This window comes from Artemia franciscana, chromosome 1, assembly GCF_032884065.1.
Source record: "Artemia franciscana chromosome 1, ASM3288406v1, whole genome shotgun sequence".
NCBI lineage: Eukaryota > Metazoa > Arthropoda > Branchiopoda > Anostraca > Artemiidae > Artemia > Artemia franciscana.
In genome coordinates this window covers 4,912,793-4,929,326 of record NC_088863.1, presented here as the reverse complement: position 1 = coordinate 4,929,326, position 16,534 = coordinate 4,912,793, and positions in this window count along the sequence as shown.

The following is a 16,534-nucleotide window of genomic DNA, read 5'->3' as shown; positions in this document are numbered from 1 at the left end:
AACCGCATTGTTCTTCCCTTAAAACTTTGTCTACAGCATGTCTCAGTCTAAAAAGTATCATATTACTCAGTAATTTGCTAAATATATAAATATATAAGTTTCAAATTAGTCTTTGTCATCAAAAGTTACAAGCCTGAGAAAATTTGCCTTATTTTGGAAAATAGGGAGAAACATCCCCTAAAAGTCATAAAATCTTAACGAAAATCACACCATCGCATTCGGCGTATCAGAGAACCCATTAGCAAAAATTTCAAGCTCCTATCTAAAAACATGTGGAATTTCGTATTTTTTGCCAGAAGACAAATCACGGGTGCGTGTTTATTTGTTTGTTTGTTTGTTTTTTTTTTCTTTTCACCAGGGGTCATCGTATCGACCAAGTGGTCCTAGAGTGTCGCAAGAGGGCTCATTCTTACGGAAATGAAAAGTTCTAGTGCCCTTTTTAAGTGATCAAAAAAATTGGAGGCCACTTTGGGCCCCTCCCACGCTCATGTTTTTCCAAAAGTCAACGGATTAAAATTTTGAGATGGCCATTTTGTTCCGCATAGTCGAAAACCATAATAATTATGTCTTTGGGAATGACTTACTCCCCCGAAATCCCTGGGGGAGGGGCTGCAAGTTACAAACTTTGACCAGTGTTTACATATAGTAATGGTTATTGGGAAGTGTACAGACGTTTTCAGGGGGAATTTTTTGGTTTGGGGGTGGGGCTGATGGGAGGGGGCTCTGTGGGAGGATCTTTCCTTGGAGGAATATGTCTTGGGGGAAGAAAAATTCAATGAAAAGGGCGCAGGATTTTCTAGCATTACTAGGAAAACACAATGAAAAAATAAACATGAAAACGTTTTTTCAATTGAAAGTAAGGAATAGCATTGAAATTTAAAACGAACAGAGACTATTACGCATATGAGGGGTTCTAAAAATACTTTAGCATAAAGAGCGAGGTATTTAGGAGGAGATAAATACCTCGCTCTTTATGCTAAAGTATTTTTAGTAATTGCAACTATTTATTCTACGGCCTTTTGATTCAGGGGTCATTCTTAAAGAATTGGGACAAAACTTACGATTTAGTGTAAAGAGCGAGGTATTAACGAGGGTACAAACACCCTCGTACACATAATAAAAATATAAGAATATAAAAGTTTGTTACGTAAGTTAATTCTTAAGTTACGCATATTTTTTACTAATAAAAACGTTCGTTAAAAATTAAAAGTTCTAGTAGCCTTTTTAAGTAACCGAAAAATTGGAGGGCAGCTAGGCCTCCTTCCCCACCACTTATCTCTCAAAATCGTCTGATCAAAACTAAGAGCAAGCCATTTAGCCAAAAAAAGTTAATATACAAATTTCATTTCAATAATTTATATGCGGAGAGCCAAAAGCAAACATGCATTAATTCAAAAACGTTCAGAAATTAAATAAAAAAAACTAGTTTTTTTAACTGAAAGTAAGGAGCGATATTAAAACTTAAAACGAACAGAAATTACTCCGTATATAAAATGGGCTGTCCCCTCCGCAATCCCTCGCTCTCTACGCTAAAGTTTGACTCTTTGCCACAATTCTACTTTTCAAAACAATTAAAAGCTTTAGCGTAAAGAGCGAGGGATTGCGGAGGGGACAACCCATTTCATATACGGAGTAATTTCTGTTCGTTTTAAGTTTTAATACCGCTCCTTACTTTCAGTTAAAAAACTAGTTTTTTTTATTTAATTACTACATAAAACGACTGTTATTCACATATTTTTTGCTGAATATTCAAATTTTGCCAGATCTATCTTAAAAAATATATATAGAAAACTCCTAGACTAACCAATAATATAGCTATATCAAACATAACGAGCAGAAATTAATAAAAAAAAAAAACTATTCAAAAAGGGTTTTGAAAGAAAACTAAGCATCCATATTAAAACTTCTAGCAGAAATAATACTTTAAACTTAAAAAAAATAGCGCGAATAAATAATTGAAACCTGAAATGAACCAAAATGAAAATTACTAATCTCGCCATTATTATGAACAACAGATACCGCTATATATGAACAGATGAATCCTTGGCAAAAAAAAGGAATTAACAACCAAGCCTAACTTAAAACGAAACAAAACCTAAGCCAAAATAACAGTATGATTTCATCCCCTAAAGCCTCTAGACAGGAGCAGATCCAGGGATGGTCTTAGGGGTAGATACACCCCTCAGAAGGCCAAAAATTTTCCTAATTACGAAAACGTCAACAGAAGAGCCTAAGTTTCGTTGGTGCCCCACCCAAACAATAATTCTGCATCCGCCTCTGCCTCTAAAGGCAAGAGCTTCTTTCGCAGCCTTACAAACTTGCTCTTTGCGTTTACAAACAGTTTCAAACAGTTTGTGGTAACTGAACTGTAATAAGGAGCGACCCGGCTCAATAGTAAACGAAACTCTAAAAAACGGAATTTTTAAGCTAAGAGATACATCAAAAGAATCGAATTTTCATGCTGATTTTTAAATATATAAATTTCGTCAAATGTCGTCAAAAGTTACGAGCCTGAAAAAATGTGCCTTATTTTGGAAAATAGGGGGAAACACCCCCTAAAAGTCATAGAATCTTAACGAAAATCACACCATCGCATTCAGCGTATTAGAGAACTCTATAGCAAAAATTTCATGCTCCTATCTACAAAAATGTGGAATTTCGTATTTTTTGCCAGAAGACAGATCACGGGTGCGTGTTTATTTGTTTGTTTTGTTTTTTTTTTTTTTTTCCAAAGGGTCATCGTATTGACCAAGTGGTCGTAGAATGTTGCAAGAGGGCTCATTCTAACGGAAATGAAAAGTTCTAGTGCCCTTTTTAAGTGACCAAAAATATTGGAGGGCACCTAGGCCTCCTCCCACGCTCTTTTTTCCCAAAGTCAACGGATCAAAATTTTGAGATGGCCATTTTGTCCCACATAATCGAAAACCATAATAACTATGTATTTGGGGATGAATTACTCCCCCACAGTCCCTGGGGGAGGGGCTGCAAGCTACAAACTTTGACCAGTGTTTACATACAGTAATGGTTATTGGGAAGTCTACAGACGTTTTCAGGGGGATGTTTTTGGTTTGGGGGTGGGTTTGAGGGGAGGTGGATATGTGGGAGGATCTTTCCTTGGAGAAATATGTCATGGGGAAGAGAAATTCAATGAAAAGGGCGTGGGATTTTCTAGCATTACTATAAAAACAAAACAATGAAAAAATAAACATGAAAAAGTTTTTTTTTTAATTGAAAGTAAGGAGTAGCATTAAAATATAAAACGAACAGAGATTATTTCGCATATAAGGGGTTCTAAAAATACTTTAGCATAAAGAGCGAGGTATTTAGGAGGAGATAAATCCCTCGCTCTTTATGCTAAAGTATTTTTAGTAATTTCAACTATTTATTCTATGGCCTTTCTGATTGAGGGATCATTGTTAAAGAATTGGGACAAAACTTAAGATTTAGTGTAAAGAGCGAGGTATTAACGAGGGTACAAACCCCCTCATATACATAATAAAAATATAAGAATATAAAAGTTTATTGCGTAAGTTAACTCTTAAATTACGTATATTTTCTACTAACAAAAACGTTCGTTAAAAATTAAAAATTCTAGTTGCCTTTTTAAGTAACCGAAAAATTGAAGGGCAACTAGGCCTCCTTCGCCACCCCTTATTTCTCAAAATCGTTTGATCAAAATTAAGAGAAAGCCATTTAGCCAAAAAAGAATTAATATGCAAATTTCATTTTAATAATTTATGTGCGGAGAGCCAAAATCAAACATGCATTAATTCAAAACGTCCAGAAATTAAATAAAAAAAAACTAGTTTTTTTTAACTGAAAGTAAGGAGTGACATTAAAATTTAAAACGAACAGAAATTACTCCGTATATGAAATGGGTTGTCCCCTCCGCAATCCCTCACTCTTTATGCCAATGTTTGACTCTTTGCCACAATTCTACTTTTTAAAACAATTAAAAACTTTAGCGTAAAGAGCGAGGCGCTGAGGAGGGGAAAACCCATTTCATATACGGAGTAATTTCTGTTCGTTTTAAGTTTTAATGTCGCTCCTTACTTTTAATTAAAAAAAACAGTTTTTTTTTACTTAATCTCTTTCATAAAAAGAAAATCGAATATATTACATAATATTAAAAACCCGAATATTGATGAGATTTTGAGGAACTAATATTATCATATTTTAAAACAAATGAACTAGTTTTATTAGTCTGATTTGCTCATTTGGTCCACGTTTTTTAAACAACCAATCTAGTTTTATTAATTTCACACGTTTATTGGATTTTCACATTTTGTTCATACTTTCTTCCTCTTAACCTTTCCATTGAATTGAAGATAAATTGTTTAATCATTGATTGCTTCGCTGATTCAAAATATTGCTTTGAAAAACTAAACTAAATAGACTGCTTCAACAATTACTAATGTTCCTTTTAGAGTTAGTAAATATTTTGCAGTTCATATAATTGTCTTACCAATAAAATGAACATGCCATTCAATGCCTTTTTTTATGTTCTTTACGAATATAATAATCGCTTCTACCGCAAATTCAAATTTAAGCACTTTTTGACCTAACCTAACTAACGCAATCTAACTATAAATAATTCTGGCGTTGAGAAAACGTAGTACTATTTTGACGGCAAAATAAAATTTATTTATCCAACTTAATCCTGGAAAATCACTGCTTGCGGATTATATAACATTAAAAAATGAATCTATAATGAAACAGTAAGTTTGAGACCAATGTTTTAAGCCTTTTTTATACCCCATATTTTGGTCATTTTTAAGAGCTCAAAAAGTGCTTAAATTTGAATTTGCGATAGAAGTGATTATTATATTCGTAAAGAACATAAAAGGCATCGAGTGGTATGTTCACTTTGTTAGTAAGCAAATTATATGAACTGCGAAATGTTTACCTTAAAATTTCAAAAAGGAATAAAACTCTAAAATAGAAGCACCAATAAACCATCCTCCATATCATGGTCACGCATTTGGAGGTGATGTTTTTCTGTTAAGTTTTTTTTTTAATAATTCCACTTAAGTAAATAAAGAAATAAATGAATTTTTCATACGTTTGGAAGAAGTAAGGGGGTTTTTCACGACGAGACGAATCTCTTTTATTGCGTTTCTGCCATCAAAAAAAGAAGATGATTCTTATTTTGAAATACGACAAGAAAAGCGGAAATCCTTAAGCGGAAAAGTACGTAGGAGGCGGGGATTCGAACGGGTACGCCTTCCCTGACGTTTTGTTATTAACTATGGCTTTTAAAATGATTTATCTGTTTTTATGTGTTATTTTTTATATTTTAATTTGAGTCCACTGAAATATAGACCCTTCGGAAAATGTTTACCCACCACTGATTAACGGAATTATATATATATATATATATATATATATATATATATAATATATATATATTTATATATATATATATATATATATATATATATATATATATATATATATATATATATATATATATATATATATATATATATATATATATATATATATATATATATATATATATATATATATATATATATATATATATATATATATATATATATATATATATATATATATATATATATATATATATATATATATATATATATATATATATATATATATATATATGTTGTTGAGCCAACAATTAAAAGTCCTTATTTAATGGAATATGAACAATAAATATTAATAAATTACCGAAAACTATTAATGAACTACCGAAAATTAATATTAATTAATTGTCGAAAAATATTCAAAATTATCATAGCCGATTTGGGCTTGTCCCTACTTCCTACTATAGATAAAGATTGTGTCACGTAATTAAAATCAAAGTGTCGAATATTCGTTTTCCAAGGTCATTAACCTAATTCAGTCACTTCCTCGGCTCTGGGAACCGATTAACAAGTTAATTTTAGAATCTTTACAACCTTGTAAAAATAGTTATTAGGGCAGAGAGCGGAAACGTTACATGTTGTTTCTCCTTCCTGATTTCGTTAATTGAAAGGTTTAAGCACAAACACAGAGAAGAGAAAGAACGCTCTGTATAGGGAGGTAAACAGGAGGGAGATGGGGCCAACCTTAAAAATCTTAAAAGCCCCTCCCAATTCCCAAGGCTATACGTGTTTGGCCCAGTGCCCAACCAAATATCTGTATTTAACAATAATTTCGTATTTTACAGTCATCTTCAAATATTTCTTTTTTCTCGCTGATTTGAAAAAAAAAGAAAATAGATGAACTATAGGGAACGCCAGAAACATGGAAACAAGATCTTTAAACTTTTGGAGGGCTGTTGAAGCAGTCTTTTTTATTTGACAGCAAGGGGTTTTGTTCTGAAATTGTTACCCATACCCTTGCGACAAGACAAAAATCAACCATTTTTTATTTTCTAATTTACCAGAGAATCCAGAATTCATCAGATTTCCGCCAAGTGTCTTGAACAAGCGTTTAAAAGTAGGTAAAGGAAAAAAAAAGCAAATGTCTCTGGGCTGACAGTAAAAGTTCAGTTTATTGCTAGTTAATATTTTATTTTCGTTTAAAACAGTACATTTTCTCTAGTCTCTGAAATCTAGAAATCTACCTTCCCTGTTTTTACTTAAGAGCGAGACTATTTGCACTCACAAATCGGCTTACTCACAAAACAAAACTTAATATTGAAAACATAAACTTAAAATTGAAAACAAACAAAACTTAAAAAAGCGGTAATAGGCAAATCTGGTACGTAGATCACGAATATGCACTTTGTTTTTGTTTTGAAAGCCCATTGTAAGCCCCCCCCCCCTCCCGCCTGTAAATCATGCGTCAAAATAGGTCTGAGAGCAACATTACGCGAAGTTGAATTCATAAAGAAAAGACAAGAGCTAAGAGCTCATATGGCACTTGTGACGAGGCAAGAAGAGCTAAGAGCCAAGAGATCATATGGTATGAGCTCTAGCAAAATTCTATGAATCAATAGATTGATTTAAAAGGAAAATAAGAGGCTTAATGCCGGTCAGGATTTAAAATAAGAGCTCTGAGTCACGATATCCTTCTAAATATCAAAATTCATTAAGATCCGATCACCCACTCGTATATTATAAATACCTAATTTTTTCTAAATTTTCCTCTCCCTTCAGCCCCTCAGATGGTCGAATCTGGGAAAACTAATTTATCAAGTCAATTTGTGCAGCTCCCTGACACGCCTACCAATTTTCATCGTCATAGCACGTCCAGAAGCACCAAACTCGCCAAATGACTGAACCCCTCCCCCAAATCCCCCAAAGAGAGCGAATCCAATACGGTTCCGTCAATCACCTATCAAGGACATTTGCTTATTCTATCCACCAAGTTTCATCCCGATTCCTCCACCCCAAGTGTTTTCCAAGATTTCCCCCTCCAACTCTCCCCATGTCAAAAGATCTGGCTGGGATTTGAAACAAGAGCTCTGAGACATGAATTCCTTCTAAATATCAAATTTCATTGAGATCCGGTCACCTATTCGTAAGATAAAAATACCCCAATTTTCACGTTTTCCAAGAAATCCGCTCCCCCCAATGTCACAATGTTCCAAGAGATCTTCCAACTCCCCCCAATGTCACAGGATCTGGTCGGAATTTAAAATTAGAACTTTAAAGCGCAAGATCCTTCTAAATATCAAATTTCATTAAGATCTGGTCACCCTTTCGTAAGTTACAAATACCTCAATTTTCAAAAATACCCCCCCCCCAACTCCACCAAAGAGAGCAGATCCGGTCCGGTTATGTCAGTCACGTTTCTTAGACAGGTTTTTATTCTTCCCATCGAGTTTCATCCTGATCTCACCGCTTTAAGTATTTTCTAAGATTTTCGGTTCCCCCCAACTGTCCTCCCCCCAATTACGCTGGATCCGGTTGAGATTTAAAATAAGAGATCTGAGTCACGAGGTCCTTCTAAATATGAAGTTTCATGAAGATCCGATCACTCCTTCGTAAGTTAAAAATACGTCATTTTTTTCTAATTTTTCAGAATTAACTCCCCCCCCCCAATAGAGCGGATCCATTCCAATTATGTAAATCACGTATCTAAGACTTCTGCTTATTTTTCCCACCAAGTCTCATCCCGATCCCTCCAATCTAAGCGTTTTCCATAATTTTAGGTTCACAGACACCAAACTCCCCCCAATGTCACCAGATCCGGTTGGGACTTAAAATAAGAGCTTTGAGACACGATATCCTTCTAAATGTCAAATTTCATCGAGACCCAATCACCCGTTCGTAAGTTAAAAATACCTCATTTTTTCTAATTTTTCCGAATTACCCCCCCCCCCCCCAACTACCCCAAAGAGAGCGGATCTGTTCCGGCTATGTCAATCATGTATCTAGGACTTGCGCTTATTTTCCCCACGAAGTTTCATCTCGATCCCTCCACTCTAAGTGTTTTCCAAGTTTTAGTTTTCCCCCTCCCAACTCCCCCCCCAATGTCACCAGGTCCGGTCTGGATTTAAAGTAAGAGCTCTGAGACACGATATCCTTCTAAATATCAAATTTCATTGAGATCCGATCACCCGTTCGTAAGTTAAAAATACCTAATTTTTTCTAGTTTTTCAGAATTAACCCCCCCCCCCCAACTACCCCAAAGAGAGCGGATCTGTTCCGGTTATCTCAATCATGTATCTAGGACTTGTACTTATTGTTCTCACCAAGTTTCATCCCGACCCCTCCACTCTAAGTGTTTTCCAAGTTTTAGGTTTCCCTCCTAACTCCCCCCCCCCCCAATGTCACCAGATCTGTTCGGAATTTAAAATAAGAGCTCTGAGACACGATATCCTTCTAAATATCAAATTTCAGTGAGATCCGATCACCCGTTCGTAAGTTAAAAATACCTCATTTTTTTCTAATTTTTCAGAATTACCCCCCCCCCAAAAAAAAAGTAGTTTGCAGGTTTCAGTCCAATCTTCTTAACAATGGCATTGCTGGCTTAAGTTTCACCTGAAGCGGTTGCCTTAGGCTCATTGTGCAGGTAGACCTTGCGGTGCTGAGGAATACAATGATAAAGTAATAACACTAACAAGTCGGATTCGCCACCGATAACTAAAGTGTCTCAAATCTTCGAACACTCAACCGCTGTAAGCACAATAAGCAAGTCAGCAACAGATTTAGCTTGAATGGTTTTCAGAACTTTGCCTCTTAAATGATCAGAAAGTACACTTACGAAAAGGGTTTTATTCTTTTTGCACAAAAGAAGTTCCTTTGTTTTTGTAGTCAGTCTCATTTCTGGGCTAAACAGGTCTTCCCGTCTAGTGACACTGTTCTGCTTAAGATGAGTCATATCTTTTGTCGAATCGGTGATGTTTGTAGCCGTCAAAGACAATAGTGGCATCTGGATATTTGGCCAAAACGTAGTTCCTGTGTCGGTCTAAGATCTTCAAATATATTTCTTTCTTTTCCCAGGGAATCCTGTGAAGTAAAGCACCCCCATCTAAAACGTAGGTGCAAGTCAGCCCAAGTTTTCCCCAATACTATTAATTTCTGAAAATTGCTTGATAGCTTTCGCTAGCTCTGGTTTATTTGGCTTTCGTAATGTGCCAGAATTATCAAAAAGTGACGAAAGATAGAGGCAAAGCTCATATTTATATGGAAATTCTTCGTCTATATTCAGTATATTGGATACAGTTAGAAGGCACTGAAGCAGCAATAAAGAGTCTAAACGGTGGATATCTCCCCCTTTTTTTGCTTCATGGTCATATGGACAGCCTATTCCTTCTGTTTGAACGAATGCTCCTTCAGATATTTACGTACCTTTCCGTCAAGAATCTTCTTCCCGACTTTCACTGCTTTGTTGGCGTACACTTTTTATGCAGCAGTCATGACAGTAGCAGGGCTGCGAAGCAATAGCGGATCACCCTCGAAAGGAGACGACTGCTCGACAAAGTCAATGAATATTTGTGTGTCTTTGCAGTCCCTCTGCTGCCTTGGAATGTGAGACTCTTTGTGTTGATCGCTTGTGTAATTCAAAACATCCGTCAGTTCTTGCATCAGAAGATTAACGTGAGCACAAACTGGACGTCCCATTACCCACTGAAGTATCTGTACTGCCGTTATCCACAACGTCTAATCAATCCGGTTGCCGTTTTCAGATTTCTCATCAGTTCTTATTCTATGACCAAATCTGTAGATAAACAGGCCCGAAATCTGTCTGATCTTCTCACAACGTAAAAAGACTAGAAAATTGTTGGGCTTGTATGTTGTTGATCTGCTGTAGGTACAGCCTCTCCGACTTCTTTTAGTTGCTATGACCAGCTGCAACGAGGTAAATGAGCATGTCAGAAAGTGTTTACAAATGAAGTTTCCATTGACCTGTCCCTTCAGCTCTAAGGAAATTTCGAAGAATGTCAACCATGTTACTGTGTTGCATCCACAATCTAACTGTTCGAGTCTCGTGGCTTTGCTCTGATTTAAGCGCCAACAGAGAAGCTTCGGCTTTCATGAGACTTGAGGACTGGGAAATATGTTTAAGAAAAGCTCGTACATCCAACACTTTCTCGTATAGGTCTTTGATTTCACTAAGTTCAACCGTATTCAATGCAAGTTCTATATTCAATTCAAGCTCTGCACCTGAATCCTCATCTATAACTTTCTTTATTATAATCGAGTCAAGTGCTCCATCTACAATGGTATGGGATCGCAGTGCTCTAGAAATAGCCTTACCACTTAGAAGATGAGGAACTGCATCGGAAGCATACATAAGTTCATAGATTTCTTTCAGTCCAGATTCATTCATCAAAGATCCAATAATACTGACAAAATTCATTAGGGTGTGGAATCTTTCTCGTCTCACCATTGCTTTTGCAACACTACTTCCAGGTCCTTCTACAGTAGGCTAATAATCTTCATAGACTTCCACCAGAACAGCTGGTCAAATGTTACGACGGGAGTAAAGCCGTACCGTTCGCCCTGATGGGCAATGAATGTCAGTGTAAAAAGGATACATTTCTCGTCACTTGAACAAAGATTGATCATAGGAAGAAAGAAAATGTCGGCTTCATCGGGGTGGTCTCCAACCATGACTCATTGCATGGTTCCACTCCAACCTGGCTTAGGTTGCTTGAGATGCCATGACATAAGCCAAAGAACATCTAAGTTTAAAATCTTATCTTCTTTGAATCCTGGATGCAGATGGCCATAATATATTGTAGCACCATGAAAGGTGTTTTTACCGTTGATAGTACATATATTGTGATCGCCCCCCCCCCTCACCCCAAAATAAATTCCTGGATACGGGTCTGAATTCTATAGTAACGAAGGGGAGTTCGGGGATAATATTAGCATTTCTTATCAAAAGAGAGAGAAAAAATGAAAAAGAAGAAAGATAGGACATGAAGAAGAAGAAAAGAATATGAGATAACTTTGAACGTGCTGTCGAAATTCACAAGCTATCTTTCTCCTCTTGTTCTATCTAGGTAGATGTTACTTTAGAAAAATTTGAAGTATCCAAGCTTCTTTCACAATCAGTGTCTTTACTTATGAAATCTAGAAACTGATTCATGAATTAAGATTAATTAAGACTTAAGATTCATGGTCGTAAGCAAAGAATTAAAAAAAAAGCAGAGCGTAACTTTTTCTCGATTCTAGAATGACAAGAGAATTTAGACAAACAAGAGAAAAACTTTCCAGTATTATACAGTTTAAAACACCAATTTTCAAGGTGCAAGAAAAAAAAATAGACCTACCAAAAACAGTTTTTGAAAAACCAAACTAGGATTTTCCTAGAATTTTTCACCAAACGATGCCTGAGCGATTGAAAGCGTCCGGTTCAACAGACCTCCCCTATGTAAAGCCGGGTTTCCCATGCATTAGAAACTGATCGCTTTGGAGTATGAATAACAACAATCTCTTCAGATGCTTTTAACAGCTTCAGAAAACATTGTCATACTGCACGCATAATTATAAAGTTGCGGCTATCCCCCGTACACCTCAATCATTCTAGTAGAGAAAGACATTGATAATAAAATGTATTCTTACTTTTGATGGCTCATAGTAAAACACACGCAATTTACCCAGTAAAACTTACACATACCTTTCATTATTTAGCTATGCTCCGATTTCGGCCTGGTAAAACCAACCTTGAATCTTGAATATAACTAAAAAGTGAAGCAAAATTGAAAAGTGAACTAAAATTGAAAAGTGAAGCAAAATTAAAAAGTGAAGCAAAATTAAAAAATGAAGCAAAACTGAGAAGTGAAGCAAAATTAAAAAGTGAAGCAAAATTGAAGGGTGAAGCAAAATTGAAAAGCGAACTAAAATTGAAAAGTGAAGCAAAATTGAAAAGTGAAGCAAAATTGAAAAGTGAAGCAAAATTGAAGTGAAGTAAAATTAAAAAGTGAAGCAAAATTAAAAAATGAAGCAAAACTGAGAAGTGAAGCAAAATTAGAAAGTGAAGCAAAATTGAAGGGTGAAGCAAAATTGAAAAGCAAACTAAAATTGAAAAGTGAAGCAAAATTGAAAAGTGAACTAAAATTGAAAAGTGAAGCAAAATTAAAAGTTGGAGCAAAATTAAAAAGCGGAGCAAAATTGAAAAATGAAGCAAAATTGAATAGTGAAGCAAAATTGAAAAGTGAACTAAAATTGAAAAGTGAAGCAAAACTGAAAAGTGAACTAAAATTGAAAAGTGAAGCAAAATTAAAAAGAGAAGTAAAATTGAAAAGTGAAGCAAAATTAAAAAGCGAAGCAAAATTGAGAATAGAACCCAAAACTGATGTCTTTCAAACTCGAATGTCGGCAAAGTGGGTCAGCTAATTCTTGCGCATCACGCATCTATTGAATAGTTTCTCAGCAAGAACGTTGAAGAACATTGTAGATGCCGGACAATTTTGAGATGTGTGCAAAACCATTTACTTGACTGGATTTGCGTGGGGGAGGGGACAAAATATGTAAGATACTAGGAGACGACCATTTCCTAGCATTTCGGTATAGGAAGTGTAAGTTTTCTCTGCGTGGATCCAACTTCGTCTAATATACATTGTATATTGATACAGGCTTTATCTCATGTGTGTATGCTTGTGGGTGTGTGTGGGAGGGGTTAAACGACTCAGGTATGGTCAAAGCACAGTACTGACTCCATATTCATGATCTATGTACTAGATTTTCCTGTCATCAACTTTTTAAAAGTGCAAGCTAATTTTTAAAGTCGTTATTTTAGAAGAAGAGACGACACAGTGTGAATTTTCCCTCAAACGATTTCTTGTATGTTGTAGAAATTTTTTTTCCGGTTCGAATGATACCAAAATCAAAACTGTTGCAATTTGTTTGAGGTAACCCCTAAAATTAATTTAGAGTGACTTTACTATTGAGGCACAATGATGCAAAGGTGCCAAAGAAAACCACACAAACACACCAGTTTTTTTGTTTGTCGGCTCAATGTTTCTCTTCAAATTTTAAAACATGAATTTCCCCTGCCTGGTTTTTAATGATCCCATTTAAAATTCTAAGGTTTTTAAGTTCTTTCTTCATAAGAAATTCTTTCTTCAGAGAAACCTCATAAGAAACATGAAGCAGATATGGATTACCCGTATCTGCTCTCTTTCAACGAGTCATTTTTTATTAAAGTACGTTTGAATACCAACTGACTAGTAAGGAAAAACTGTAATTTATTAGTGATGTAGGAATGGCAACTACTGTCCAGCTTAGTTGAAAACAAATTTTTTAAAATCAATTTATGGAAACTTAGAAAAACAGAATGAAACTCCTCAAAAATGGCGTCTATCGGCCTAATTTGAAATCGTTTATGGCGTCTATCGGCCTGATTAAAATCGTTTATCGGCCTAATTTTGATAACACTATTCGGTAATGCTGAACTATTTGATATGCAACTAAACCTTAATTCATGTAACGGCACGAGAGAACGGTGTAAAGAGCGGTATGTTGAAGAACTAAATATCTTTTCGGTTTTTAATCTTTTTTAGGATTGTCCAAAAGGAAATAAATGCTTAATTTGGGCACCAGCTTTGCAACCGTTTCGATGTCCTGACCGACATCGGTGACACATCGATGTTGTGACACATGGATAATAAATACTGATGAAGATCGTTTTGAAGAACACTGCCCTAGATTGATGAAAAAGAGCATTTTCTATGATTCTATTTGAACTCTTCTAAAGTCTTCTCTAATGTTCAGGGCGTTTCAAGCAAGCCTTGTAAGCTAGAGCACTTCGCGCTCTCGAACAGATAACGAATATCAATGCCCATGGAGATGATGGGATTCCTGCCCAGGTATAAAAATCGTTCCCCACTCTCTTATACCAGCCGAAAAACTTACTTTTTTAGGCGTGGACAATAAAGAAATTTCCGAAAGATTGGAAACTATCAACTCAGATACTGCTGCACAGGAAGGGAGTTAAGGCGGTTCGTTCAAATTACCAAGGTACATCACTCGTGGACAAGGCCACAGGATAATCTGTGAAATAGACTTCAACTACTACAAAGACCCCTTAGATAAGCTTAAGATACCAAAACAAGTAGGTTTCAGGTCTGATAGCTGTCAAAAGCATATTTGATCACTTGAGGGGGATTCACATGAGGGGGAGGGAGTGACAGAAGATAGAAGTACAAAAACCTACCTCTTTAATTTTCCCCCTTTAAATTTACAACCAACTTTGCTGGCATTACAAAACGGTAAACAATTGCCACGATGAAAGGGCTGGTCGTTTTGCCCTGGTTTTGTTCAAAGTCAGAAAATAGCACTACATTCCAAGAAATTGTATCTGGAGGCACTACATATAAAAACTTTGAAAAACATATAATAAACAATTAAATATAAATTGTTATATTATTATACATATAAAAATTGATATTTAATGCTTCTTCATTTCCGGAAATGTTTCTGGTCTGTGCTGTTATTATGAAAGTAAAGAGTAGCATTGAACCCAAAAATGAGTAGAATCTATTCCCTATGGGAGAGGGACTGCCCCTTCTCTATCCTAATGGTCGTAGAAACTTCAGAGGATGCTCATTAGATAAAAAACAGACACTACTGGTCCCTTTTTATAAGTGAAAAATGAATGGAGACAAACCAACCACTTTAGGGAAGGGGGTATTTCCTAGGGGGATCTGAAGCCCCCATAACAGGTGTGGACATTCAAATATTTTTTTGACGTGATGAGATACCATTACGAATGGTAGTAAAAAACAGGGATACTACCTACCCAGAATAATTACGGCCAAAATTCACATAAAACTAATTAAGTGAACTGAAACTAACTGAAAAGTAACTATTTAAAACTAATAAACTAAATTACAGAACAAAAAGACGTTTCAATTTAGTAAGAGATAATAGCTACTATGAAAATTTGCTACTGAATAATCTTCCGTCGGAACCTTTCCTCAAAATTAAGGATATGGCTGTCAAGTCATTTAATTATGACTTCCACCTTTCAAAGTTTCATTCGGCTGATAAATAAACCAAACTAACTAAACTAAACTTCGCACGAAAAACTGAAAAGCTATAAAACTAAAAATTCTCTTAAATGTTGGCTTTGTTTTATTCTTTGGTGACAATTACTCGAACATATATGACGGAAGTTGGTTGTCGAAAACTAGCAACGTTTTCATTGGAATCTTTTTCGGCTTTCACAAAAAAAGGACAATTTAAGACAGTCGGTTGCTTCAGTACAGAGTTTTATAAAAGTGCATTACTCCGTGTATTTTGTGCAAAAACGAAGAAAAATCAAAACTGTTGATACACTTTCAGGACAATCACAAATAAACTAATAATACATAAACAAATGAAATAAAAAAATAAAAAAATAAACAATAAATATATAATTATAATAATTGTGTAATGATTATATTATATATATATATATATATATATATATATATATATATATATATTAAATTAAGAGTATTTCACTAAAAATAAGGATTGATGTCAAAAATCTATCGAAAATTAAACAACTGTTTTTTGAGCGAATTCAACTAAGCTCATTCTAAAATCCACTTAGAAGCTAAAAAAAACTAAAATCCACCGTTCTCAAGAACACAAAGCCTTTAGAAAAAAAAATATGAATAATTTCCACCCGATGAAGGAAGAATTACAATAACAACCACCAATGAATTATTATTTTTAATTTTCTCAATTATTTATCTTATGAAGTAGTTGGGTGCTAATCCATTCTGTGTTAATCCAGAATTTCTCTGGAATGCCAGAATATCACAATCCAGGTTATAAATTTGTGCCTCAAGGAATATGGGTGACTTATGAGAATGGGAGCTAACGCTAGCGTCGACAAAAAAAGTCAACACCACGTTTGGCGACAGTTGGTACTTGTTTTCAGAGTACTAAAAAAATAATTAGTGTAATTTACAAAATCATGGGAGTTCTAAGCGTCTAGTTGCTGAAAGAAAAACGATTAGTAAGCTTAAAAAATGCCAAGTATCTCCAGGCGCTAGATGGCACTGAGAGTTTTTTTTGTCGACGCTAGTGCCAGTTTCCACCCTTACAAGTTACCCCTACTCTTTGTATATGTCACTGTAAGTAAAACTGGAACGTGCCTTAAGTCAAGGTTGTGTGCACCTTCAATAACC